General features: G+C 45.9%; 1 long non-coding RNA gene across 1 annotated transcript; it reads left to right on the top strand.

Annotated features, from left to right (window-relative positions):
* Positions 1–161: 161 nt before the first annotated feature.
* LOC119535009 lies at positions 162–4082 on the top strand. Its single transcript, XR_005217150.1, has 4 exons — positions 162–320; positions 2217–2302; positions 2484–2574; positions 3024–4082. It is a non-coding gene; the product is annotated as an uncharacterized LOC119535009 (long non-coding RNA).
* Positions 4083–27848: the final 23766 nt, after the last annotated feature.

The following is a 27848-nucleotide window of genomic DNA, read 5'->3' as shown; positions in this document are numbered from 1 at the left end:
ACCCAGGGTCACTGGTTTCAGCTGCAGAATTCACACATGACCCCCCACACTTGGTCCCCTCCTGCAGCTGCGTCTCAGCGTTGCAGAGAGTGAGATTTTTGTACTTTGCCTAATTCCTAACAGGAGTGTGCCCTACCGGTTGGGAAAACAGCAAAAATCGGTGTTTAGAAATACTGGTCTGGGTCCATCCCTAAAATGTCAGAAAAACAGAAAGACCAAGGATGGAATAGTCCGTGACTTGGGAAGGGAAGAAGGAATCTACAAAAGCTCCGGAAAGAACAGTCAGTGGGACATTGGCCATGGAGCGCAACACAGAGGAGGTGAGGGTGATGCCAAAATTGTGAGTTTAGGGATCGAGAAGACGGGACTTGAGAAAGATCACTGGAATCAGTGGAGGGCTAGAATGATGAGTTAAGTTGGGAACATGGAATTTCAAAATCTGTTTATTTCCGTGGGGACTATGGCAAAGTTCCCACCCCAAGGAGCCTGTGTTTTCCCGGAGAGATGCAGGTAGCGTGTAAGCAGATAAGACAATTTGCGTCTATGATTTATAACTGCTACCAAGAAAATAAAAATGGGGGTGCGATAGAGCGTAAGTGGGGCCACGAGGCTAAGAGTGAGCCCAAGGGAGGGCGTTGGGGCGGGGGGGGGGGGGGGAGGGGGAACGAGGGGGCAGCCCCCAGGGGGACAGGCTGGGCCATCTAGATCCAGAATGAGGGCGCAAGGGGGCTGCGGGCCGGGAGTGGGGGCGCAGGGGTCTGCGGGCCGGGAGTGGGGGTGCAGGGGGCTGCGGGCCGGGAATGAGGGGGCAGGTTTGGGCCTCACCTTGGCAGCCTGTGGGGAAGGGGCTATGAAGGAGGCGAAGACTCCAGGTGGTGTGTGAGGACAGGGCACAAATGGAGTCAGAGCCGCAACTGCAGACTCAGGGAGAGGAGGAGGAGACAGAGGGGGAAGCGCTCACACCTGGGGGGACGCGAGGGCCGGACACCGGCCTGGACGGCAGCTTCTGGAAGCTCCACCCGGAATAGGGCGCGGGGGAGGGAGAGCTGGGGCTGAGGTCAGCGGACAGGAGGACGGAGCCTGGGCCCGTCTCAGGGGCCCTCGGGGCAGGGCGCGCCCGTCCCGGAGCCCGGGGCGCGGGTCTCATCCAGGTCCGTGCGCGCTCGTTTCCGGACACCCAGTGCCTCGGCCACCGAGAGGGCTCAGAAGAGGCCAATGCGCCTTCCAGACGGCGGCCTCCGCGACCGCTGGGTGTGGGCTCAGCAGGGGGAGGAGGGGCCGCCGAGCCGGGAGGAATCCGCGAGGAGACACGCTCTTGCCAGGGGCGGGTCCCTCGCTGGGCTGACGGCTGCGAGGAGGAGGGGGAGGAGGGCGAGGAGGGGGAGGGGGAGGAGGAGGAGGGGGAGGAGTGAGGGGGAAGGAGTGGGGGGAGTGAGGGAGGAAGGATTGGGGGGAGAGGAGGAGTGGGGGGAGGGGGACAGTGGGGGTGGGGAGGAGGGGGGCGGCCAGCCCGGGCCTCCCAGCTGCGCTGTCCCTAAGCACCCGCTCCGGGTCCCACTCCCATCTCCCTAGAAGATTGGGGCAGCCCCGCCCTGGCCTGGCCCCTGCCCTGAGACCCCGCAGCAGCTGAGGGGGCCCATGAGAACCTAAATCCCCCCAGGCGTCCCAGGGCACTCAGAGGGCACCCACTGCTCTCACCCTGGGGCTGGTTATAAAGGCTCGTCATTCCAATGGGTATGAAGATGGGAGCAGGGGTCGTGCAACGTAGGGAGGGGCTGATGTAATCAACAGGGAGGAGGGGAGGATTATAGATTATCTGGAGATAACAGTGTCTCAGGGAGTCTCAGGGAGGAGGTAGTTATAGATTATGTTTAGCACAGACAAGGAGAATAGGTCAAACATTAACTGTCCAAGGTCAAGCAAGCTGCTTTGTGCACTCTTTCAAGACACTTGGGGGCCCGGGGGTCCCACACTGCCCTGTGACGAGTCCGACTCTCCTCACCGGGAAGTGACCTCCTGCGGGCAGGGGCTGCTCCCCACTGACGGCTGTGCCCTCGCTCCCGGGTCTGGCACACCCCAGGCACCTGAAAAACATTTACCGAATGAATGAATGGATGAGTTAAGAGGAGGAATTTCTCAGTTTAAAGACGGATGTGCAGAAGATTGAGAAGTGTGATCCTGGGCTGTTGGAATATTGCCTGGGATGGTTTTTCCAGATAATTTTAGAGCAAACAGCACATTCTACTATTTTATGGATTGAAGAAGTGCCTGTCCCTTTGGATTATTCTGACTGACCAACCAGGTACATGTTTTGCATCTTTCACTTATAGTTGACTTTCAAAGCTCATTTGCTTTGTGCAATCTTTAATAACTAAATTATGTTTTTAGGATGCATGGAGTTAATTATAAACTCCAAAAAAGTCTCAATTGTAGAAGGTCTTTGTCTTTCATTTTGCTATTTTTGGACATCTTTGTTAACACAGTGCAACACTGCATCTGAAAGAAAAAACCGAAACCTTGCACAACTCTCAAGAACTTAACCCACAAAATGATTGTCATGTTTATCAAAACCTGGTAAGTTTTTGATGTATGTTTATCATTAGTGTACAGCCAAGCAAATTGCAAACAGGCCAAGCATGTTTTTGGTAAGACATCAATTTGCCACCACTCAGAAATTATAGCAAAATAAGAAATCATTTGTCTTTTTTTCTCAGTGGTTTAAAAAGTTGTGAAATCACTTTAAATTGCATTTATTGCACAGATAAAACCAGCTTAAGGCTTATTTTTAGCAACAGTTAAACAAAAAAAATGTATTTACTACTGCAATTGAGCATCCCACTGATACCTCCATTTTTGCTTTTAATTTTTTTAATATCAAAGATAAAAATGAAAACTTGGACTACTCCATTGAGCCACACCAGAACAGGACTAAAATTCCAGTTTTTGTGACATGCTCACAAGTGAAGCTATGCCTTTCTGTGGCTCTGTTATTGTTGTCCCCCTAAACCCCCTTGTTTAACCAGAAAGTGGACAGCACCTGCAAAGAAGAGTGATGAGCCTGGCACCTCGCTGTTTAAGAGTAAAGCCTACACCCTACGCCATGCGGTGCAGCAATAGAGCGGACGTCGCTGAAGTGTGCCACGAAGAACCATGCAAGGTTAAATCTCACCGTGAGTCTCCTCAGCCCGTCTCCATGGCAACTGCCAAACATCAGCACGCACCTTGTGTGTCCCCTACCACGCACAGTAAACCACCTCCCGTACCACAGAGTCGGAGAAATTGTTCATGGCTAAGTTGTGGACCAGATGTCCATCTTTACCCCCGTTCCCTGAGTTAGGAGGGGGTCAGTTAGCACACACCCCCTCTCGTGAGCCCCAAAATAAGAGGCCAGTGCAGCAGGACCCAAGGCCCAGCCGTCAGCCCATGTGCACCTGTCACGCTTGCGTCTTTAGTTCATGGCATCCAACATCCAAGGGGAAAGGATTTGTGTGTCAGACTGTGGTCCACTTAGAGAAAAGGGATCACTACCCCACGCTCTCCACGGAAGCATGTTCCAAATGGATTTGACAGCACAGGGGTGCAGGTAAGAGGTCACATCACTTGGGAAAAGATTCTCTGAACATTACATAAGAGGAAAAATGATAGCACTGGCATAAAAGTTTAAAAACTCTAGACATAGAAAACCATAAGTAAAATTAAAAAGGAAAAGACAAGCTTGAAAGAAGGACACGTGCCTATTGCTGACCAATAGCAAAGCAGACTTGGGTGTTCCAAGAGAGTGATGAGGGGACCTCCCAAAGCCCAGTTTTCTCTCATGAAAAATGGTGGTTATGATAACGCACCTAAAGAGCTGAATGCTTGCCATGAGTTTGCAGTCCTCAATAAATGATTTTGTTTTTCACTGTGTGTGTGTGTGTGTATGTGTGTGCACCTTTACAAACCGACTGGCCCCACTTGCCTGGAAGTGGATTTTAGCACAGAAAGCCGCGCAACCCGGGAACCTCCTCAGTCCAGGGCAAACCAGCTCATCCTGCTGCGCACACACGGGGAAGAGCCCGCAAGACAAAAAGAGCCAAGGTTTCAACCAGAATCGATTCTGCAAAGGAAGAGTTGTGGAGCCTTTTATTTCCTTTTTCATGCTTATTTGTGTCTTCTAATTTTTCTGTAAATGTTTTGCCTTATGATAATAAAAATATATATTTATTCCAATTTGACATGTTAAACAATAGAATACAGCCTCCAGAATTAATAAATTTCTGTGGGAAAATTTCCAAAGTATAGACCAAGTAAAATATTAGCAGTTTTTATAATTGGCATGGAAAATACAATAGAAGTGGTTTAATCAGGCCAGTTATGCAGATATAGTGCTGCTGTCAGCACAAGCCATGAGTAGACTCTCCGTGTGTCTGTCCGTCTGATACAATGGGCCTGTTAAAACTGTCCTGCGATCAGTAATATCTTGTGATTATGTGATGATCCTGGAAGCATAGCCATGGATTCTGAGCTTTGTACTTAAATATTTTATTTATTTAATGTCCTTACAATTTTGTGTTCCTAATTTAAACATATACTTCAAAGAGGTGTCTTGGGGATGGGAGTGGTTTGAGAACTTTGGTGAGAAATAAAATGGTGATTTCATCCCCACACTCGGGTCACCTGGGGACAGGTGGGAGGGTGAGGCCTGCAGGGCAGAGTGTGGCTGAGGAGGGGGCAGGCGGCAGACCCCACGAGGACCTCGAGCACCAGGGACCCTCCTCGCTGAGCGCCAGCGGCTGTGGATGGCTCGACCGTGTCTCCACAGCGACTGCATTTCCGAACGCTTCCACCTGAGATTTAGAATGTCGAGGTTGTTAGAGGTGAAGAAAACCATTTTGGAGCACCAGAAGGATGCAGACAACCTCTGATTCCCTAGCTCTGCTTCTCCGAGTCAACCTCAAACACAGACACACAGACACACATGGGCCCTACTCGGAGAGCAGGCTCTCCGGTCAAATGGCAGCCTCGTTACCGCCCTCAGCTTCGCCACCCTTCCTGCATCTCCGTCTTCACAGCTGATCACCTCAGCCCCCTGCCGATTTAGGGAGGAAGCCCAAAGCAACTCTCTCTCCCTTTGCCCTAGACAAAGTCTCTTTTCAGAAATGTCAGCTAATCAAAAACAATTTGAGTTTAGGGCTTTATTGGTTACAAAACAAAACAAAAACAAAAGCCAAATCACACTAGAAAATACTCCTCTGATATCACCAGAAATACATCTCCCTTGTTGTCCCTCCTTCCTGCCACACCCAGCCCTGGCACCTTCCCCATCGATGGAAGAAACCACCGTGTGGACTTGTGGAAGGACCAACAGTGATCAAAGTGTGGGGTTCTCTGCCAGATGCGCTCAAATGACCAACTCCTGAGGCCCCAGGGTTTCAAAGAGAGAGAGAGTTTATTGCCAGGTGCAAAGCAGGAGAGCAGATGGTCTATTGGCCAAAAATCTGTCTCCCTCTGCAGTAATTCTGATAGTTTTATAGTATCAAAAGATAGGTAGATTTTAGGATAAGGCACACAGTGGCTCGAGGTGACAAGGTTAGAGGTGATCGGATTGTTGAACATGTGCAGATGGATTACACGCTTAGTCAGCACGTGTGTAAGAAAATGGCCTTAATATGATGATGGGTGTGATTTTTAGTATTATAATGAGGCATAGGTCACTTAGAAGTTGGAGTCTAAGCTACTGTGCATGTCAGGTGGGCCCATTTTGGTTAGATTTAGTCCTATCAAGATAGTTTTGGAATTGGGGGGGGTTAGTTCTGGGCTGACTCAAGGTCCTTCATTAGTAAACATCAGGGGCTGTCGTTACTGATCATAGGACTCTAAAATTGAAAACCTGGATAAAGGGGTACAAGTGAGGGTCAGTCACAAGGTTTCAAAATCACAAGATAAAGGCTGTGTATTTATATAGTCATTATCAGAGATCAAGACAGCTGGGTCACAGCTCAGACATCTCAGGTGTTTCCCTCTGGCTACTCTAATAAACCTGAAAGTAAAAGGGAACATGATTCAGGAGTCATAACCATTTGTTACACCCTAACTTCTCGCTTACAGGGCTCCATGTACACTACAGTGTTGTTGGACACTCCCCGGGGTGCACGATGGGGTCCTCTAGAGAGACGCACCTTTATTTTAATGCACTGGGGCAGAAGGAAGCAGCCCCCGGTTCTCACCCGTGGCCCCGCCAGGGGACCCCAGGACCCAGGCTGAGCACAGAGCCCTGAGGTGCTGGGTCTCTCCCCTGCCCACCTCCTCAGCCCCTTCCCAGCCACCCTGAGCCCCACACTTGCCTAGGCACCCAGGGCATCGCTCCATATCCCCCACGGCTCCACCAGCCTCCCGCCTCCACGTGGCCAGCCTTATCCCATGCCTGGAAACACAATCGCATTTCCTCAGCTGGTTGTTGCTCTATCGGTCTCTAAATCAGTTAAATGGCACTGACAGTGGCTCATGGGGGTCTGGCCCAGCACCCATTCCCCGCATCAGTGGCCCTCTGGGTGCTCCTGTCATCCCCGGCTAAACTGGCCCACAGGGGCCCTCCGTGACCAGGATCCCAACAACCCAACAACCCACCGAGAGCCCCCTTGCCCAAGGAGGAGAAACTCTTCAAAGATCACACAGGGAGAAGAAAACCGTCCCTAAAAATCAATTGATAAAGATTCAACCTAGACTCTGCCCTGGAGTAATCGCATAAACACTGTGGCAGCCCCTGGCCTGAGCAACAGGCCTGCGGACCTTGGCACACAGAAGTCTGTGTGAACTAGGCAGCCAATGTTTAACCTGTTATCTTTGTAAGCCAGTAAAGAGAAAAATGGTAAATTGTAACTTTAAATGGGAAATAAGCAGGAAGTGAGAAACTCTTGGTCTCACAAAAGAGCAAGAATGTTGATCTGGTCTACCAGCTTCCTGGCCCCCAAGTGTCATCACTCTTGTGGTTGTTAACAAAGCTCCATCCTATAATTCTTTATTCCCTGCACCACCCCCATGTCACAGGATGCCCTCCCACCCTTAGAAATGTCTTTGTCTTAGACTCTTATAACTGGCCTGCTGTCCTCTTTCAATCGTGTGGCCAACATCCCTGCAAAAGCAATACCCGCCTGGCAAGAAAAAAAGCTGTTTGATTTCTGCTGATTTCTGCCTCCCTGTGAGTAAGCCCCAAATAAAGTTCATGTTTCAGAAAATGCTCAGCGTCTTCTTTTGTTTTTTACTGGCAAAGCCCCCTCAGGCTGTGACGAACACAGACTAAATACTTCCTGTGCTTGATTATGTGGGTTTTCAAGCAAAAGACCATGGATGCCTCTTCCCACCCTGAGGAGATTCTCAGGGTTTGTAGAAAGATGATCTCAGGCCAGACTCTAGCTCACCTATCATAGTTCTTGAATGAGGAAGGACTGGAGATTGTCCAGCACAGGTATACCCTGCAGCACTTTGGGGAGAAATCAGGGTAAATTGCACAGAGCTTTCATTTCAAGTGCGATGCCAGCCTTCTGGACAAATCTCAGGGAGGGCTGGCAGACCCCTCCCGTCTCCCCACGATAATCTCCAAGGACTCCACCCAGGACATTTAACTTAAAGTCACTGCAATCCCCAGAAGCCCATCCCATTTATTCCTATCTTTGTATGAGAGTACAGATTGTGTAAATTTGCATAGTTATTAATGTTTATGTGTACTGACATGTTTTTGCGCTTTCATTCCAAGTAAAAGACCGTGCCAGATACTGTAGGGACAAAATTGTACATAGCACACAATGCGTGCCTTCAAAGGGCTCATGTTCCGGTTACTGGAAGAACAAGACACAAAGCCACGAACTAAATAAGGGTGCAGCAGTCAAGGCTGGGGTGGGGCTGTAGGGGACCAGAGAGAGAAACCCCAAGGGGGCTGGCGTTTGTCTAGTTTCTTCTGCAGTTTCTTTTCTACTTGCAGTGATTGTCAGTGATTGGACAAAGCTATAGTAAGGAACACAGTGTGGTTCTGTAAGAAAAAATGGAGTTATGAAACAGGCAACAACATGGACAATCCTTGAAAATGCTGCACTCAGTGAGATATGCAAGGCACATAAGGTCAAAAATTATATATCATTTATAAGAGATGACTAGAAATAGAGGGTACTGGGGGGACGTGGGAAGGGGAAGTGTTTGTAAAAATAAAAAACAATTCTAATGTGATACGACAGTTTCTCTAAAAATACCTAAAATACATTGAGTTCTCACATGCTCAGGCACATTTCTAAGCATTTCATACTGAAAACAAAAGAAGGCTTGGGCTGGGAAGACCCTAAGGACAGCATCTGCCACTGCCTTGGACAGTCGTAAATCATGCCTTCCAGCTGCGTGGGCAGAACGTCTTCGTGTCTGGAGGGAGCCTAGACTCACAAATCCTGCCCCAGGCCGGCAGTGTCACCGAGCTCCTCATCTGTGCATGGTGGCAGCTTCTTGAATGCCGGGCAGCTGCTGGGGATGGGAAAGCAGTGGGGAGGCTCGGGAACCACGGTGAGTCATCGCAGATGAATTCTGCTCGCTGATTACGTTGAGCAGTTGTTTTGTTTAGCATGAGGAGCTGCTCTGGGGTTGGGTATTAACTGAGACGATCCATATGGCTCACAGTCCATGGACAGTGAACGCACGGACGCAGACTCGGACGGTCTAGAACAGGCTGCTGTTTGGTTGACAACAGAAGCGTCTGCGGCTCCTTCCTCAGTCTCTGGAATTAGTGGTTGTGAGGAGCTTCAGCACACCCACATTCTAAAAACCCCTCAGTGATTCCGAGGCACAGCCAAGGTGGCGAACCACGGCTCCGGAACTACATGCTCCAAAACTGGGGTACACAATGTGGACTAGGACTGAGCCGGGTAACCTGTGAAGATTTATGGGGCAGGTCCTCTCGGGGCAGATGTCCTTTTGACACACAGGGCTTGGTGGAGGGACTTACCCTCGCCGTGGGCTCACAGAGATGACCTCAAGCTCAGTTTGGGATTGTTTCACTTTAGGAGGGCAAAGGAAAAGGAGAACACTTTTAGTCTGTGCCCAAGCATTTCCTAGAGAATATTATTTTGATTGTGTCTCTTTGGAAGAGAAGTGAAATTATACTGGACATGTTGAAGGTTGGATATCGATGCTGTTTCAGTGCATCAGAGAGCCTTGCTCTAGCCAGCAGGACCTAGCTAGATGTGTCTTAATTCCTAAGCATTTAATTTACTAACGTATTTAAGTACAGGAGTTGCACCAATAGGGTTTAAGCCACTCCTCTTCCAGCTGGGGTCGAGTAAATAAGCCAACAGCTTGTGAACACTCACTGTGGGGACAGGTAGGAGATTCTGCTCTGGTGCGAATGTGGGGTGTGGACCCTAGACGAGAGTGGGGCCCTCCGAGAGGTGGGACCACTCAGGAAACACGCAGATTAGGAGACTGGCTTCTCCAGGCTGAGCCCCACAGGGAGAGCAACAAAAAAACGACCTCCAGCAGCAGGTAAGCCGGGATCCCAGGGGGTTGCTGACATCGCGTCCTTTCTCAGCCGCAGACATCCCGCACATGGACATGTCCTCCCCGGGAACTCGGGTGCAAGAGGGGGTGGCAGAGAGTCCATTGTTGCCACCACATTTCAACATAAAGTTCCCGGTGTGGACCAAGAGGCCGATGGGAGCCAACGCTCCAAATCCTCACAACTAAATCAGTCAGTTCACCGACAGGCCTGGCACTGGCAGCACAGCAACAGATGTGGCAGGTGCAAGTCCACAGAAGTCTCTTTGGACCTCATTTAATGGTTTGGACGGGCCCTGTGACGGTTTGTTCCAGGGGCCAGCTTGGCTGAGTTGTGGTGCCAGTTGTTTGGTCAAGTAAGCACTGGCCCGATGGGTACTTGGAGGGTATTTCATAGATGGATTTAAATTATTAGATGACTGATTGCAGCTGTGGCTGACTGCATCTACAATCAGCAAAGGAGATGGCCCTCAGCAGTGAGAGTCCCCTTACCCAATCATTTGGAGGCCTTAAAGCAAGAACTGAGGATTTCAGGGTTAGAAAGAATTTCTGTCTCTACTTTATCCAGCACAGCTTCTCCTGGGGAATTCAATGTCACCTTCACTGAGTTTTAAACTTGGAGACTGCCCTACGGGATTCAAACTTGCCAGTTCCCATAGCGAATCTCTGAATGTTTACATATACGCGCCTACGTACCTCCTGTCAGTTCTGTTTTTCTGAAGAACCCTGACCAGCACAGGGCTCAGGTGCCCTTGGTGGGACATAAAGCCACTGACCTCACCCCTTATCCTCTCCCCAGCACCCTCCCACTCCCACAGCCCCCTCCTCCTTTCATGAGTATGTCACTCTGTCAGCCAGAGCTGAACGCCAACACCAGTCTGGCCAGGACCGGCTTTATTCTCTCTGGAAAAAAATGACCATGTTGGGAAGAAGGAGCTTTTTAGTTTCCCATGTGGGGAAAGTTCTGTGCCAGGGTGTGTGCCCCTGGAGTGAGAGCAGGTAGGCACTGGGTTCTGCAAGCCTCGGCCGGGGGGTGGGCCATAGGGGGTCTCCGACGGGGTGGGGGTGGGCCATAGGGGGGCCTCCCACAGCCAACCACCCGCCCCCGCCACGGGACATTTGCTTTTGAATGCTTTGAAGGCAGTATCCCAGGCTTCTGAAGGGTAATGTTTACCATTGTTTTACCAGAAATCAAATTAAAAATATCTCTGGAAAAAGTCTTAGCAATGTTATGGGCCCTGTCCACCTTTATGAGTTTCACAGGAGCACCCGCAGATCAGACAGTCCATCCTGGAGAAGAATTTGGCAAAAGAACATTATTGTGACTCAGCTCAGTGAGTGAAGGTTATAGGGTCTCCGCAGCCAGGACAGGGGGGCAGCAGCAGCGGGCGGGGGCTGGGATCTGGGGTGCAGGGGGCAGGGGACTGGCGGCTGGGGCAGGGTCTGGGGGCAGGGTCTGGGGGACTGGGGTGCAGGGGGCGGGGTCTGGGGGTGGGGGGTCTGGGGTGCAGGGGTCGGAGGGCTGGGGGCTGGGGCAGGGGCTGGGGTCGGGGTGCAGGGGGCAGGGGACTGGCAGCTGGGGCAGGGTCTGGGGGCGGGGTCTGAGGGTCTGGGGTGCAGGGGGTGGGGGCTGGGGGCTGGGGTGCAGGGGGCAGGGGGTGGGGTCTGGGGTGCAGGGGGCAGGGGGCTGGCGGCTGGGGCGGGGTCTGGGGGCTGGGGACGGGGGATCCAGGGTGCAAGGGGCGGGGTCTGGGGGTGGGGGGTCTGGGGTGCAGGGGTCGGGGGGGCTGGGGCGGGGTCCTGTCCCCCAGCGAGCCGCTGCCGCCCCCGGGGCTTCCGAGGTGCAGCCCACCGGCCGGGCAGACGGGCTCTTGCAGGGATTGCAGCAGCGGGGCTGGTGAGCCTGCCCCGGGTGTCGGGCTCGGAGCAGACCCGGCACCCAGTAGGCATCTGTTGGCTGAGGCGTCTACGCCCGAAGCTGCCTCCTCAGATGTGGACCCTTCTGCACCGAGCTCGGGCGGCCGCCGGACCCTCCGCGTCTCTCCCTGCACCCGCGTTCAGTCCAGTGGGGTCTGCAGGACAAACAGCCTCCCGGACGCAGCCTGGGCAGCTCCCCGGCCAAGACCCCGGTGGAGGCGCGGCCACCCCGCTCTGCACGCGAGCGGCGGCTGCTCCGAGCTCCAGGGGCCGGTGCCCGGCACCCCCAGACCCAGCCGGCGCGCAGGACGGAAACCCCGCGGCACGTGGGCTGCACCCCGCGCCTCACAGCGCCCCGGCCCCGCGGCCCTCGGCCCCGCCGCGGAGCCCTCAGCGTCCCGTCCCCGAGCAAAGCGCCCTGTGGCTGAGCAAGCGGTGTTTGCACGCAAAAAGGATCTTTTCAGGAGCTGAATGGAGTTTTCAACCGTTTCACAAAAGAGGACAACAACAAATTGAATGACCTTAAAAAATAAATGGAAGGAAAACTAAGAATGATCGTTCTCCCCAGGAGGACCTGGAGGATATTAGTTACTTAGGAGACTTTAAATGCCCTTTCTGCAGCTGGAAGGCTTTCTTTATATACTACTTCCACCTTAAAATCACAAGGAATTGCCCAGTTCAAGCAGAAACTGCCTTTTTTTCAAAGACGGAGGGTGAACATCAGAAGGATCCAGTATTCAATTACTTAAATGAAGTCTTTGGTCAGAATTACTTTTTGATGCAAGCCTATTGAATGGTGTGTGTGTGTGTGTGTGTGCGCACACGCACATGCATATATATATATATATATATATATATACATATATATGCATATGTATATATTTAGAGAGAGAGACAGAGAATACTTGTGAGTACTTTAGAGCTCTCTTGTATAGTGGCAGCGATATATATTTATGCAAAAAAGTGTAATGATATATTTATTTATGCTAACCATTTTATAAAAGTTTAGTTGTAAACATAACCCTTTAATACCAGATAAATTGTGTGTTTATTGAATGGTGATTGCCTGCTTTATTTCAGAGGCCCAGTGCTTTGATCTTTATTATGCTGTTATAACTAAACCCAAATAAATCAATTTGAAATTTATGGAGACTGTATAAGATTATAATAATACATGCCTAAAGTCAACAACAACAACAGAAAAAAAAAAAAGGAAGGAAGGTGTGGCAACCCATGGCCTGAGCAAAACAGGCCTGCAGATCTTCGGTGCACAGCAGTCTGTGTGGCCTAGGCAGCTAAATGTTTAACCTATTGTCTTTCTAAGCCAGTAAAGAGAAAAAGGGTAAACTGACCTTCAAATGTAACTTTATGGGAAGCAGGCAGGAAGTGAGAGGCTCTTAGTCTCACAAAAAGAGCAAAATGTAATTGTTTAAGTGCTATTCTAGTTCTCCCTGCACCACCTCTCAGGTCAGAGTGACCTGTTCCTGCATCTGTGCTCCCCCCACCCTCAGGAATATCTTTGTCTAAAACCCTTATAAAAGGGCTTGCTGTTCTCTGAATTGCACAGCTGATTTTCCCTGCAAAAGCGGTATGTGTCCAGCGAGAGAAAAGTCGTTTGAATTCTGCCTCCCTGTGAGTAAGCCCCAAATAAAGTTCATGTTTCAGCAAATGCTGGGCGTTCCCTTTGGTCTTTTGACTGGTAAAGCCCCCTCGGGCTGACAGAATGGGACTTTGTGCAGGGAGGGGTAGGAAAACTGGAACGATCTTGGGGCGATCGCTTGTTTTCGTGAACTGATTTGTAAAGTGGCGCCTCTCCAGAGGGAAGGGTGCTGGGCAGGGCTCACTGACCCGCACCTTTCCAAGCGGGGGCCGACGCAGCAGCTCCCACTCGGCTGAGCAGCCGTGGCTCTGGGGGCCTTGCCCCCTGCTGAGTGGGGCTGGACTCGAAGCCCTGGAGGGTGGAGGGGGTCTCTCCCCCTGGCTTCTGCCGTGCTCAGGAAGGTCTAGCGAGGGCTCACACCCTTGGTTCCTGCCAAGCAGGGTGGGGCTGGCAGGATTACCAAAGCTTGTGACGATGGAAAGCCAGGACAGGGAACGGAGATTAGGGTGCATTGTTAGCGGAGAATTTCGACTAGTGGGAGAAAATAGTGACAAACGCCTAAAGGGAATTAGCAGAAAACTGAGCAGGTGGAGGTAGTAAGAAACAAAGGGAGGGATGATAACTGCACAAACAGGGAGAATTTACCTTGGCAGCACGTGGAATAAGTTGCCACAGGAATGAAAAGGTGGAGAAGGAGAGACTGGGTCTTCAGGGGCTTTGACGAGCATGGGAGGGCAGAGCTGCCAATCTTCAGGGGCTTTCGCTCTTTCCTGATCCATCCATGGCAGCCTGGTCCAAAAGTCATCACAAGAAATAAAAATGTAATCATCAGGATTATCAGTTGTGATAATTTATACAAACTCTCCTCTCTTACCTTTAATAAATTGCTAAATCATGGGTTTCAAACCCCACTTGTTTGCTTAAATTTTACATTTGTCATCTTAAAACAGGACTTGGCGGCATTCAGTTCTTTTAGGGGAATAAGCCCTAAAGTCACCATTTTGGGTGCTGTGGAAAAATCCCCAGCTCTTCTCAAACTTGGTTCCCACCTCCCCCCTCATCCGTCACTCCGCGGGCCCGTGCCCCCCGGCGGGCGCTCGTCCTTCGCCAAGCAGTGGTCCCGACACCCACCCTTTGAGGAGCTGACGAAGGCCAGGGAATCTCCCAGGAAACATGTTTATGTAATTTATTTATTTTGTTGTAGACTATTTTTGTTCACAGAGGCAAAATACACAAAAGTTACATATACCTATGTTTTTCATGGAAAAATTAATGTGTACTTCCTGAAATAATAAATGAACTAAATTAACATTTACAAAGGAGAAAAGGAAAAGAAGATTTTAATTCTCATGGGCAGTCGAACACTGTTTTGCCTCAAGGCCTTTGCTACGGTGATGTTCGTGTCAGGAAAACGTTCAAGCCACTTTTTAAATCTATTCAATTTTGACTTTTCTTTTGATGGCCGCAAGTGCTGAAAATTCCGATGGTGGTTGGAGTAAAGGGCACCAGAGGGACACGTGGCGTGGGCGGCCCCGCTGCCCGGCGGAGGGTGACCAGACCCTGGTCTTGGGGCCGAGTTCACGCCACACCATTGCCTTTTTCCTTGTCAGTGAGGCTATCTTAGGCCAAGTCTGCATCTTTGCCATTGTCCTTGAAGATAACAAGCATTTTCCACAAGGAAGTGCCGCAAGCAGGGGCCCGAGAGCTCTTCGTGGCGTTTGCTGTGAGGGCCCTGGGCTCAGGATGGCTCTCGCCCCTCCTCCGGACCCTTGGTCCCAGGGCCTTCTTTGCTTGGGTCCTTGCCTTTTCCGACCCATCACATCCCTTCTCTGTGCCCCTCTGCTTGCGTCTCTGAGGAACTGCCACGGAGGACCCGTGTCCCCCACAGCTGGGGAGGACGGCAGCCCGAGGGTGAGCCCACAAGCACCACTACACATTGCTGTTGCGTTTTGGGGTGTGCTGTCCCATGGTTGACCCATTATGAGCAAGTCGTGTGGGCTGGCCTCTTGACAATCACATCTGTCCCTGTCAGAAAACGTGCTCCAAGTTCCACACAGCCCATACAAACTGGCTTTTGGAGCCCCATCTGCCCAGTACCCAGGCACAGCTTGCAGAACATGTTTTACTTACTCGGGACACGTCACCCTTACGCATTCTAACAAAATGGAGCAGAGACACAGATGCATTTTATTCCTAAGGGAGTAAGTATATGATGTGCCTCTCCATGTCCCAACTGTCAAATACATCACTTCCTGTTAAAACACATAGAAATGGAAGGCACAGATTCTAACCACTTCTGTTTTTAACTCTGCCAGGCAGATCTCCATTTTCTTTATAGTTAGTACTGAGAGCACAATGGAATGCCATCATTTTTACTACATCCTTCTGCAGAGCCATCTTGCACCAATGAAACTTACAGAGAAGCTGAAAACCTAACAAGGATATTTCAGATTAGAGTTAACTCGTTCTGGACTGCATCTCCCAACCTGGTAAAAGTTGAGCCTTAGGTGCTGCATCTCCACTGATTGCTAATCAGCTGCAGCTCTCTGTCCCGTGAAGGCTGCACGCTCCATGAACATCAGATTGCACGTGGAGGGTTGTCCTCGGATGTGTGCACATTCTCAGACAGAATACAACCTTCCAAGGATTTCAAAGCCCTGATCGTGTTAGTGTTGTCATCTTCACTCTTGGTTACCTGTTTCTGAGAATGGGGCTGTGCTTTTCAGTCAAGTCTGTGGTGTGTGATAAACTGTATATGTGTGGCTGATGAATTCCCTCCCTTCTTATAACCTGGTGTTGTTCCACGGTCGCACTAAAAGCACAAATCTTTCTCGTGGCAACCCTCTGTGTTTGTTGTGGCAAACTTCCAAAAGAGTGCCGTTTGGCAAAAACATGAGTGTTTTTAGCAACCAAATCCAAAGCAATTGTGTGCTACAATCTGAAACCAGCATGTTTTGAGCCAATTAAGTGAGCATCTGTTACATCTGGCCCCAAATTATTAACTGACAATCCTGACCATCTGCAAATGTGAAGCAAGTGAATCACCCAGGCTATGTATCTTTTATTTTATTATTTTTCTCTTAAGTCAAAGATCCAGATTCATTTGCAGATGTTCTCTGGATGTCTGATGCCCTCTGGAGAATTTAGGTTTTTTTAGTTTTGTGAACTTTGTTTTTTAAAAACCCACAAAAATATTTTAGAGTTTCATACACCTAAAATGTAACAAAATATTTGCCTTAGATAGCATGATTTTGTGTGCAAAGAAACCCCGGCTGAATGTGACATAAACAATAAAGAGTATTTGTGGACTCAGGAGGACTTCCGGGGAAGGCGGGGTGGAGCAGGAGCTCCAGGACTCAGCCCTTCCACCAAAACAGCTGTTTAACAGCAGGAACCGCCTCAAACTCCAGAGGCCAGAACCCTGTACAGCATCCCGGGAAGAGCGGGAGGAAGAGGCTGCTAACTCACGGTAGGAACTGGAAATTGCTCTCTCGGCAGGGCAGCTTCCGGCGCCCACCCCCACTCACATGGGAGGGCACACGGGGCCCAGTCCCTGGCTCGCTGCTGGTGACAGAAAGGGCCGTACTAAGCCTCTTCCCTGCTCACTGACCACGGCTTTTGACAAGTGCATGCGGGTCTCAGGGTGCCGACTCTGAGGGCAGCCACCGTTCCAGCCCTCCCCAGGCAGGGACAGAGACCCTGGAGAGTTAAAGGCGCTTCTCAGGGCTGCGGGGACAGCGAGCTGACAGCTGTGTCTGCTGGCCAGGCCAGGATGGCTCAGCCTTGGGAAGCCATCGGAGAAGTTCTGGCGCTCTTCTAAACCATCTACAGGGCCCTTTGGAGCTGGTCTGTGCCCCTTCATGTGTCCCTGACTCTACTGTGGCTGGGAGAGACCGAATTGGGAAAAGCCTCCTGGAGTGACCCTCCTCCCAGAATGTGCCCTCCAGGCAGAGGCAGCAGAGACAACAAAAGGAGTGTGAGAAACTATAGAGGTGGACGGACAGTCTGGGACAAAGGCCTGACGGCTGCAGACACCTGGGGGACGAGGCCTGTCCCTGGGAAACAGAGGGGACAACCAAGCTCCTGTAAACAGGGGACCCCAAAACAACTAGGAAGCAAGATCCCAGGACAAGACAGAGGCCTAGAAAGACAGGGAAAACCCTGCACACTGCATTCGCCTTGGGCAGGCCTCCCTGAGAGGAGGGCTGAGGCTCAAGAAAATCTCTGTCTTATCACCAGCTGGTTACAAAACCAAGAAATAGACACCCCAGGGAGTAATTTCAGAGTTAACATTTTAAAATGTACAGAATACAACAGAAGAGTACAAGACAAAGAAAGAAACAGGAAATGATGGCCCATCCAAAGGAAGAGGATAAAAATACAGAAAATGCCAAGAAAGAAGATGAGAATGTGGACTAACCAATGAAAGCCTTTAGAAAAGGATCTTAAAAATGCTCAATGAGGTAAAGGAAAGTATAGAGAAAGAACTACAGGACATCAGGAAAACAATGAATGAACAATATGAGAAAATAAGGAAAGAGAAAGAAATTTGAAAAAGGAACCAAATAGGTGGTGATGTCATCAACATGGTGACATAAACAGCTACTGAAAACTTCTCTCCAGAGATTCAATGAAGAAAAGGACAGTTCTGAATTGTTTGAAACTCTGGAGGAGGATACAGACTGGAAAAGGAGCCTGCAGATGCCAAACTGAAGAAAGAGAAGAAACATCAGGTAGGAATCTTCTGTCCCGGACCAGCCCATCCTCTCCTCTCCCCCTCACTTGGTTTCCATGTGGGAAAGGCACAGAATCAACAGACAGGACCCTTCCCACCAGGGACACAGATTTTAAAATCTCTCACAGCAGTGAGACATCCCCCCACTGTTTGAAGACCTGGGGGACAGGGAAGGACATTTCAAGGCCCAGGTCAGTTAGGGACAAAGAGACTGAGAAAATGTGGACAGAGACTGTGTTTTCAGCCCTGGGTCTGAGAGGTGCTCCCCCACTCTGAGGGAAGCAGCAGGTGGTGGCCGTTTCCTTGCCCTAGAGACAACTGGAGTACTAGTCAGCTGAGGGTGTACTCTGCCACAGGTGTAGGCCAACATTAAGCCAGATTGTGGCTGGCAAAGTGAGGGCATAGGAATCCTGCAGTTTCAGCTCACCTGAGTAGAAGCAACTTGTGCTTGGAGGCAAAGCAGCTTCTGAGGATGATTAAGTTACTGAATAGAGTCATCTGCTGGACAGGCCAGAAAGTGCAAGGGAAGTAACATACTTTTAAAAGGATGCTTGAGATCCATTCTTAGGACCACAGGAGCTGGTCTACAAGCCCCATATGGAAACCCAGCCCCATTTTGGCTGAGAAATATGGACCACCTAACTGTTAAAGCAGGGCTCTAAAACAAACCAAGGTCTTGCTGATTGGTGGAAAACAGAGCACACCTGGAAGCCAGCAGGTTTCTATTACCACACAGAGTGAACTTGCTGGGCTGCCCAGTGCCTACCCCATATCCCTGTGCAGGCCACAGTGGGTGTGTGATGTTGGGGGAAGACTGGGGGGCAGAGCCAGTCTCACAACTGGCCAGCAAGAAAAACTAAGAAATAAAGTGATCTAAGAAAACCAACAAGAAAACTAAAAGCAAAAGAGAGAAAACAACCTCCAAATAAACTAATCAAGAAAATCAAATGTCTAGACAGTAAAAAATCATGAGACACACCAGGAAACATGAAGATACAGCCCAATCAAAGGAACAAACTAACACCTCAACTGAAATTCAAGGGTTGAAACAACTAATTAAAGGTATTCAAACAAATCTTTTAAATAAAATCAATGAGTTGAAAGAAAATGTGACAAGAAATATGAAGGATATAAAGAAGACACTGGGTGACCATAAGGAAGAATTCATAAGCTTGATAAAACAAATGACAGAACTTATGAGAATGAAGGGCACAATGGAAGAGATGAAAAACACAATGGTGACATACAAGAGCAGACTTGAAGAGGCAGAAGAAAGGATTACTGAACTAGAGGACAAATGTGAAATCCTACCCAAAAAAGAAAAGACTGGGAAAAGAATGGAAAAATCTGAGCAGGGGCTCGGGGAACTGAATGACAACATGAAACACATGAATATAAGTGTTAGAGGTGTCCCAGAAGTAGAAGAGAAGTGAAAAGAGGAAGAAAGAACAATAGAGGAAATAATCAATGAAAATTTCCCAATGCTTATGAAAGACAAAAAATTACAGGTCCCAGAGGTGCAGAGTACCCCAAACAGAATTGATCCAGATAGACCTACTCCAAGACACTTACTAATCAGACTGTCAGATGTCAAAGACAAAGAGAGAATTCTGCAAGCAGCAAGAGAAAAACCATCCATCATATACAAGGGAAGCTCAATAAGACGAAGTGCAGATTTCTCAGTAGAAAACATGGAGGCAAGAAGGCAATGGTATGGTATATTTGAGATACTGGAAGAGAAAAACTGCCAACCAAGAATTCTATTGCCAGCAAAACTATTCTTCAAAAATGAGATAACAGACACTGAAGGTTCATGAGCAGGAGATATCCTCTACAAGAAATACCAAAGGGAGCATTACAGAAACATAGGAAAATATAGGGGAGAGAGGTTTGGAGAAGAGTGTAGAAATGAAAATACCAGGAGATAGAAAGAGGGCAAAGATAGGGCATTTGATGCTGAAGGAGTACAGAATGTTCAACAGGTTTGATTGTATAGATCCAGAAACAGATAGCACAATACTGAGGGATGGTAGCACAATGTAGGAAGTACACTGAACAAAGACAACTGCGAGTACAGTTGAAAGAGGAAGGTTAAGGATATGTGGGCCACCAGAAGGAAAGATAGAAGATAAAGACTGGGATGGTATAACTTAGTGAAACCTAGAGTGGTTAATGATTGTGATTAAATGTACAAATATAAGAATGTTTTTGCATGAGGCAGAATGAATGAATGTTAACTTTGCAAGGGGTTAAAAATGGGATGGTATTGGGGGAAAATAGAATCAATGCAAACTAGAGTCTATACTTAACAGTAACATTGTAATATGCATCCATTAATTGTAACAAAGGCAATATACTGAAGCTAAATGTCTATAAAAGGGGGATATAAGGGAGGGGTATGGGATTCTTGGCATTGGTTTTGTTGTCTGACCTTTTTATTGTATTTTATTTTAATTTTATTGTTTCTTTTGTTGCTTTTTAGTTGTCATTTTTTCTTTCTCTTTCTCTTTCTTTTTTCTTTTTTTTTGCCCTTATCAACTGATGAATGGAATGGTGAACTGTGGTATATACCTACAATAGAATATTGAGCTGCTACAAGAAGGAACGAAGTTGTGATGAGAATGGACATAGAGGACAGTATGTTGGGTGAAATAAACCAGAAATGAAAAGAAAAACATTATAATGTCTCACTAATATGGACTAACTATAATGTGCAAACTCTGAAAACTGAACCTGAGAGCATAGGTTATCAGAGGAAGGCTTATTGTAAAGACTTCCAGATTGCAAACTCTTACAGCAGTTACATCTATTCCTGAGTTGTACTGACTATTTCTAAATCCTGAGATGCTGATCTCTTTGTGTATAACCTGGAACTTTGGGTATCTGTGTGAAACCTGACACTTAGAACCAGAGTCTGGTAGCTGTGAGTGTCAGCACTACCTTATACAGCAAATGTTAGAGTCTGAAAACAAATCAGACTTCAATTAGAGGTATGAATGAAATGGACTTGGTTAGGACTAAGGCAAATCAGACTATTAGGGTAAAGGATGATATTGACGGTGCTTTAAAACTTCAACTTCTGGATGAGACTAAAGGAAGTGATGTTTATTAGGTGCAAAATCTATATATTTTAACACTATATAATTTAACTTGTAATGTTAGTTTGTTCAAACACTATAATTACATGGAACTTTTAATAGGGAGTGAAATCTGATTGGTTTGCACAGGTTAGTGTGATGTTCCAATACATCCCAGAGTAATTTGGGCAGAGAACAAAAATGTATTTGAAAAACCCCCTTGAGGGACTTGGGAAAAATATGGAAATATTAAATTTCCCCACCTTGGGAATAATGACACAAGCATTGGGGGCTACCAATTTAGAAGGCCAAGCCCTTGATCTTGGGGCTTGCCCTTATGAAATTTGTTACTGCAAAGGAGAGTCTAAGCTTGTTTAAAATTGTGCCTGAGGGACACCCCCAGAGAATCTCTTTAGTTGCTCAGATGTGGCCTCTCTCTTTAAGCCAACTCTGCAGGTAAACTCTCTGCCCTCCCCCCTACATGGGACATTGATTCCCAGGGATGTAAATCTCCCTGGCAGTGTGGGACATGACTTGTGGGGATGAGCTTGGTCCTGGCATTCTTGGACCAAAAGGGGGTTGAGAAATGAAACATAATAAAGTTTCAGTGGCTGAGAGATTTCAAATAGAGTCAAGAGGTCATTCTGGAGGTTATTTTCATGCATGATATAGATATCCCTTTTTAATTTTTAGTGTATTGGAATAGCTAGAAGGAAATACCTGAAACTGTTGAACTTCAGCCCAGTAGTCTTGATTTTTGAAGATGATTATAAGTATATAGCTTACACTGTGTGACCATGTGATTGTGAAAACCTTGTGGCTCCCACTCCCTTTACCAATACATGGAACAATGAGTAGAAAAGTGAGGACAAAATGTAAATGAATAATAGGGAGGGCTGGGGGGTATTGGATGTTTTGGGTGTCCTTTTTACTTTAATTTTTATTCTTATTCTTTTTTGTGTGTGGTAATGAAAATGTTAAAAAATTAATTGTGATAATGAATGCACAACTATTTAAAGATACTCTGAACAACTTATTGCATACTGTGAATGACTGTATGATTTGTTATTGTATCTCAATAAAATTGGATTTAAAAAAAGGAACCAAACAGAACTACTGGAGTTGAAGACCAAAATAACTGAAATGAAAAATGCCCAGGAGAATTTCAACAGCAGAATGGAGCTGGCAAAAGAAAGAAAGAATCAGTGAACTTAGAGAAAGACACTTGAAATGAAATTGTGCTACAATAAAAGAAAGAAAAAAGAAATATTAATGAACATAGTCCAAGACAGCTATGGGATACCTCAAGCATACCAGTATATGCTTTATGGGAGTCCCAGAAGGAGAAGAAAGAGAAAAAAGGGCAGAAGGAATTGTCAAAGAAATAATAACAGATAACTTCCCAAACTTAGCAAAAGACCTGACTATGTACATCCAGAGAACATCAACAGGATAAACATGAAGAAAAATACATCCTATCATATATTGCTCACTCTATCAAATGCAGCAGACAAGGAGAAAGTTCTGAAAGCAGCAAGAGAAAAGCATCATGTTATGTCAAGGGAATTCCATTAAGATTGAGATTGCCCAGAAATCATGGAGGCAAGAAGACAGTGGTTTGAAATACTTAAAGTGCTGAAGGAAGACAACTGCCAGCCAAGAATTCTATATCCTGTGAGACTCTTTTTCAAAAATCAGAGATAGATTAAGACATCCTCAGATAAAAACTGAGGGAGTATGTCACTGCTAGACCTGCCCTACAAGTAATACTAAAGGGAGTGCTTCAGATTGAAATGAAAGGACATTAGACAGTGGTTCAAAGCAGCATAAAGAAATGAAGACTTACGGTAGAGGTAACCATTGGGTAATCATACATATCAGTATTATTTTATTGCATCATTTGGGTTGTAACTCCACTTCTTACTTCCTACAGGTGCTAAGATGCAAATGCATATAAAGTACTGATAAATCTAGATTTTTGTACATACAATGCACAAGAATATAAATGGTAACAAGGACAAAAATGATGGAGGACTGAGGGGTATAGGAAAAGTATATGTACATACTATTGAAGTTAATTTTGTATCAAACCAAATAAAATTGTTATATATTTAAGATGTTAAATTTTAACCCTATCATAACTACAAGAAAAATAGATAAAAAATATATCCAGATAGAAATGAGAAGGCACTTAATATGATTCAACATAAGAAAACAAAGGAATATAAAAGTAGGCTTTAATGGAATTGAGGGACAAAAAAGGTATGGCTTACAAAGGCTCAAAAGCAAAATGGCAGAATAAAGACTTGTATTATCAGTAGTAACTTTAAATGTAAATGGATTAAACTCTCCAGTCCAAAGGCAGAGATTGGCAGAATGGATGAAAAACTATTGCTCAACTGTATGCTGTCTGCAAGAGACTCACCTTAAAGTTAAAGATACAAGTAGGCTGATCCTGAAAGGATGGAAAAAATATACCATTCAAGTGGTAACCAAAAGAGAGCTGGGGTGGCTAGACTAACATCATATAAAATAGACTTGAAGTAAAAAACAGTTATGTGGAACAAAGATAGTCATTACATACTGACAAAGGGGACAATTCAACAGGAAGATGTCACAATTATAAATATATATGCACCTAACAGCAGAGCCTCAAAATATATGAAGTAAATACTGACAAATCTGAAGGGAGAAATTATTCTACAATAATAATAGGATAATTTAACACTCCACTTTCAATAATGGCTAGAACATAGAGTCAGAAGATCAGTAACGAAGTACAGGACTTGAATGATACTGTAAACCAACTATACCTAACAGGTATGTAAAGAACACCTGACCCAATGAAAACAGAATACACATTCTTCTTGAATGCACATGGATCATCCTCCAGGATAGACCATATGTTGGGTCACAAAACAAGTCTCAGTAAATTCAAAAATATTGAAAATGTATATTCTCCAAATACAATGGGATGACGTTAGAAATCAGTAACGGAGAAAGGGAAAATTCACAAATATGTGGAAATTAAACAGCATACTCTTAAACAACCAATAGATTTAAGAGGAAATCAGAAGTGAAATTAGGAAATACCATGAGACAAATGAAAATGAAAATACAAGATACAAAACTTATGGGATGCAGCAAAAGAAGTACTGAGAGGAAAATTTATAGTTCTTAATGCTTACATTTAAAAAGACTTCAAATCAGAGGCCTAACCTCAAAAATGAAAGAAATAGAAAAAGAAGAGCAAACTAAACCCAAAGCAAGCAAAAAGAAGGAAATAACAAAGATTAGAGTGGAAATAAATGAAATAGAAAACAAAACAAAACAAAAATAGTATCAACAAAACCAAAAGTTAGTTCTTTCAAAAGATTAACAAAATCAACAAACTTTTAGCTAGACTGGCAAAATAAAAGAGAGAGAGGATACAAACAATGAAAATTAGAATGAAAAATGGGGACACTACTACTGACCCCCCCCAAAATAAAAAGGACTATAAGTGTATACTATGAATAACTGCATGCCAATAAATTAGATAACCTAGATGAAATGGAAAAATTCTTATAAATGCAGAAACTGCCTACATAGACTTTAGAAGAAATAGACGATCTCAACAAACCAATTACTAGTAAATAAATTGAATCAGTAATCAAAAACCTCTCCCCAAAGAAAATCCCAGGACCAGAGGGTTTCACAGGGGAATTCCACCAATCATTCCAAGAAGACTTAACTCTAATTCTGTTCAAACTCTTCCAAAAAACTTAAGAGGGGAGAATACTCCCTAATTCATTCTATGAGGCCAACATCACCCTCATAACAAAGCCAGATAAAGGTACCACAAGAAAAGAAAAATATGGTTCAGCATCTCTTATGAATATAGATGCAACAATCCTCAACAAAATATCGGCAACCCAAATCCAGCAGCATAATAAAAGAATTATACACCATAATCAAGTGGGATTTATCCCTGGTGTGCAAGGTTGGTTCAACATAAGAAAATCAATTAATGTAGCATACCACATTAACAGAATGAAGGAAAAAAACCACATGACCATCTCAATTGATGCAGAAAAGGAGTTTGACAAAACACAGCACCTCTTCTTGATAAAAACACTTAGAGTGCTAGTAATAGAAGGAAACTTCCTCAACGTGATAAAGGGCATAAATGTAAAGCCTACGGCTAATGTCCTATTTAATAGTGAAAGACTGAAAGCTTTCCCTCTAATCAGGAGCAAAACAATGACACCCATTTTCACTGCTGTTATTCAATGTTGTACAGGAAGTTCTTGCAATTAGGGAAGAAAAAGAAATAAAAGACATCCAAATCAGAAAGGAAGAAGCAAAACTTCCCATACACAGAAAATCCTGAAAAATCCACAACAAAGTTCCTAGGACTAATAAATCATTTCAGTAAAGAGATGGGGTGCAAAATCAACACTCAAAAATCAGTAGTGTTTCTATACACAAGCTATGCAATTAGAAGAAGAAATCAAGAAAAACATGCCATTAACAATAGCAACTAAAAGAATCAAATACCTAGGAATAAATCTGATCAAGGATATAAAAGACTTATGCACAGAAAACTACAAAACATTGCAAAGAAATTAAAGAAGACGTAAATAAATGGAAGGATATTCTGTGTTCAGGGATTGGAAGACTAAATATCATTACACAGTCAATACCACCCAAAGCAATTTACAGATTCAATGTAATCTCAATCAAAATTCCAACAATCTTCTTTGCAGAAATGGAAAAGAGAGTCATCAAATTTATACAGAAGGGTGAGGCGCCCTGAATAGTTAAACCCATTTTGAAAAAAGAAGAATGAAGTTGGAGGATCCACAATTCCCAATCCTGAAACTTATTACAAAGCCACAGTAATCAAAACAGCATAGTACTGGCACAAGGACAGACATGTACACCAATGGAATTGAACTGAGGGCTCAGAAATCAACCCTCACATTTATGGCCAACTGATTTTTTATAAGGTGGCAAAGACTACTCAATTGGGAGAGAATAGTGTCTTCAACAACTTGTGCTGGGAATACTGGATCTCCATTTGTAAAATAAATAAAATAAAAAATAAGGACACAAACCTCACACCATATTCAAAAATCCACTCAAAATGGATCAAAGACCTAAATATAAGAACCAGGACTATACAACTCCTAGAATAAAATGTAAGGAAATATTTGGCAATGGTCTCTTACACTTTACACCCAAAGCACAAGCAATGAAAGAAAAGACAACTTACATAATGGGAGAAAACATTTGGTAACCATATATCAAATAAAGGATTAATATCCAGTATAAATAAAGAAAGCTTTCAACTTAACAACAAAAAGGAAAACAACCTGTGCTGGATTGAATCTGTTAAATACCCCATAAAAAACTATGTTCTTTTAATCCACTCTTGTGGGAGCAGAACTTTTGTGGGTGGGATTTTTGATTAGGCTGTTTCCATGGAGATGTGACCCTGCCCATTCAAGGTAGGTCTTAATTAGTTTACTGGAGTCCTAAAGAGAGCCCAGGGAGAGAGAGATAAAGCTCACAGCCAACACAGACCCAGATGTTTGGAGATGCAGACAGAAAAATACTTGGACATGCTAAACTAAGAGATGAAGCCCAGAGTTTCCCTAGAGAAGCTAAGTGAGAACCCAGAGACACTTAAAGAGAAAAGTCACTGGAATCAGAAGCTGAAAGCAACACAACCCAGGGGCAAAGGGCCAGCAGATGCCTTCCCAGCTGACAGAGGTGTTCCAGATGCCATTGGCCTTTCTTCAGTGAAGGTATCCTCTCATTGATGCCTTAGTTTGAACAGTTTTATGGCCTTAGAACTATCCATTTGTAACCTAATAAATCCCCTTTATAAAAGCCAATCCATTTCTGGTATATTGCATTTCAGCAGCTTTAGCAGATTGGAACACAACTCAATTTAAAAATGGGCAGAATGTAGGAGGAGGGGCAAAATGGTGGCATAGAAAGGGGTATAATTTAGTCAGTCCCCTGGAACAACTAATAAACAAGGAACAACTACTAAATAATTTGTAATAACTCCTGGAGGACAGCTGTGACTGTCCACTCATTGTACACCAACCTGGGTTGGGAGGAATGCCTGAGATTGCAGCATAAAATCTGTAAGTAAAAGCTGTGGAACCACACTGAGAGCCCCTTCCCCCATGGCAGGCTGAGTTGCAAAACCTCGCTGTAATAGAAACTAGCAGCACTCTCTGAGCAAATGAATATAGCTCAGCTGAGCTCCAGCTGGGGTTTTAATTAACAAATGTGGACTGCTGAATACAAGCTACAAACCCCCAACAACAGACAGAGGCTTTTAGTGATGACTGACCATAAAGAGCTGGAGGACTCCTTTTTCCTGGGAGGGTGAGTCCAGAAGACTGGGTGTTACCTCTGGCCAATGAGTGAAAGTGGGGAGCCATGTACTGGCTCCAAAAGGGGGCTTTCTGTTCCTTTTCCTCTCTCTTAACCTGAGGTGCTCTGAAGAGAGAGCCATAGCCATTTTCATTTTGCAGCACTCTGACCCAGACAAGGGTGGAGATAACAGGGTCAGAGAGACTATTCAAATGCAGATCATAACTCTCTAGGGGATGCATCTCCCTAAGATTAAGGAGGTGGGACCCAGCTTTCCCTTCAGAAGCAGACCCCAGAACTGGGGGGGAAACAGCCAAAACAGAAACTGAAGGGGCCACACCTTACACTAGTCAGGAGTGACAGGCTGACAGGCGCCACCTGCCGGGCAGGTTAGGAAAAGCACAGCAACTGGAGACCTCACAGGAAAGTCTGTCATTCCTCTAAGATACACCCTGAATATAGCTCCATTCTGAGACCCGAACATGTTCTGGTCTGGGAAAATCAGACTGCGGTAACCAAGGAAACCAGATGTCTAGACAAAAGAAAACTACAATCTGTATTAGGAAAAACAAAGATATGGCCTGGTCAAAGAAAAAAACTTACACTTCAATTAAGATACAGTTGTGATATTGTT

Source organism: Choloepus didactylus, chromosome 5, assembly GCF_015220235.1.
Source record: "Choloepus didactylus isolate mChoDid1 chromosome 5, mChoDid1.pri, whole genome shotgun sequence".
In the NCBI taxonomy this organism is placed as follows: domain Eukaryota; kingdom Metazoa; phylum Chordata; class Mammalia; order Pilosa; family Megalonychidae; genus Choloepus; species Choloepus didactylus.
The sequence above is the reverse complement of the archived record's forward strand: the minus strand, read 5'-3'. Positions and strand labels throughout refer to the sequence as shown.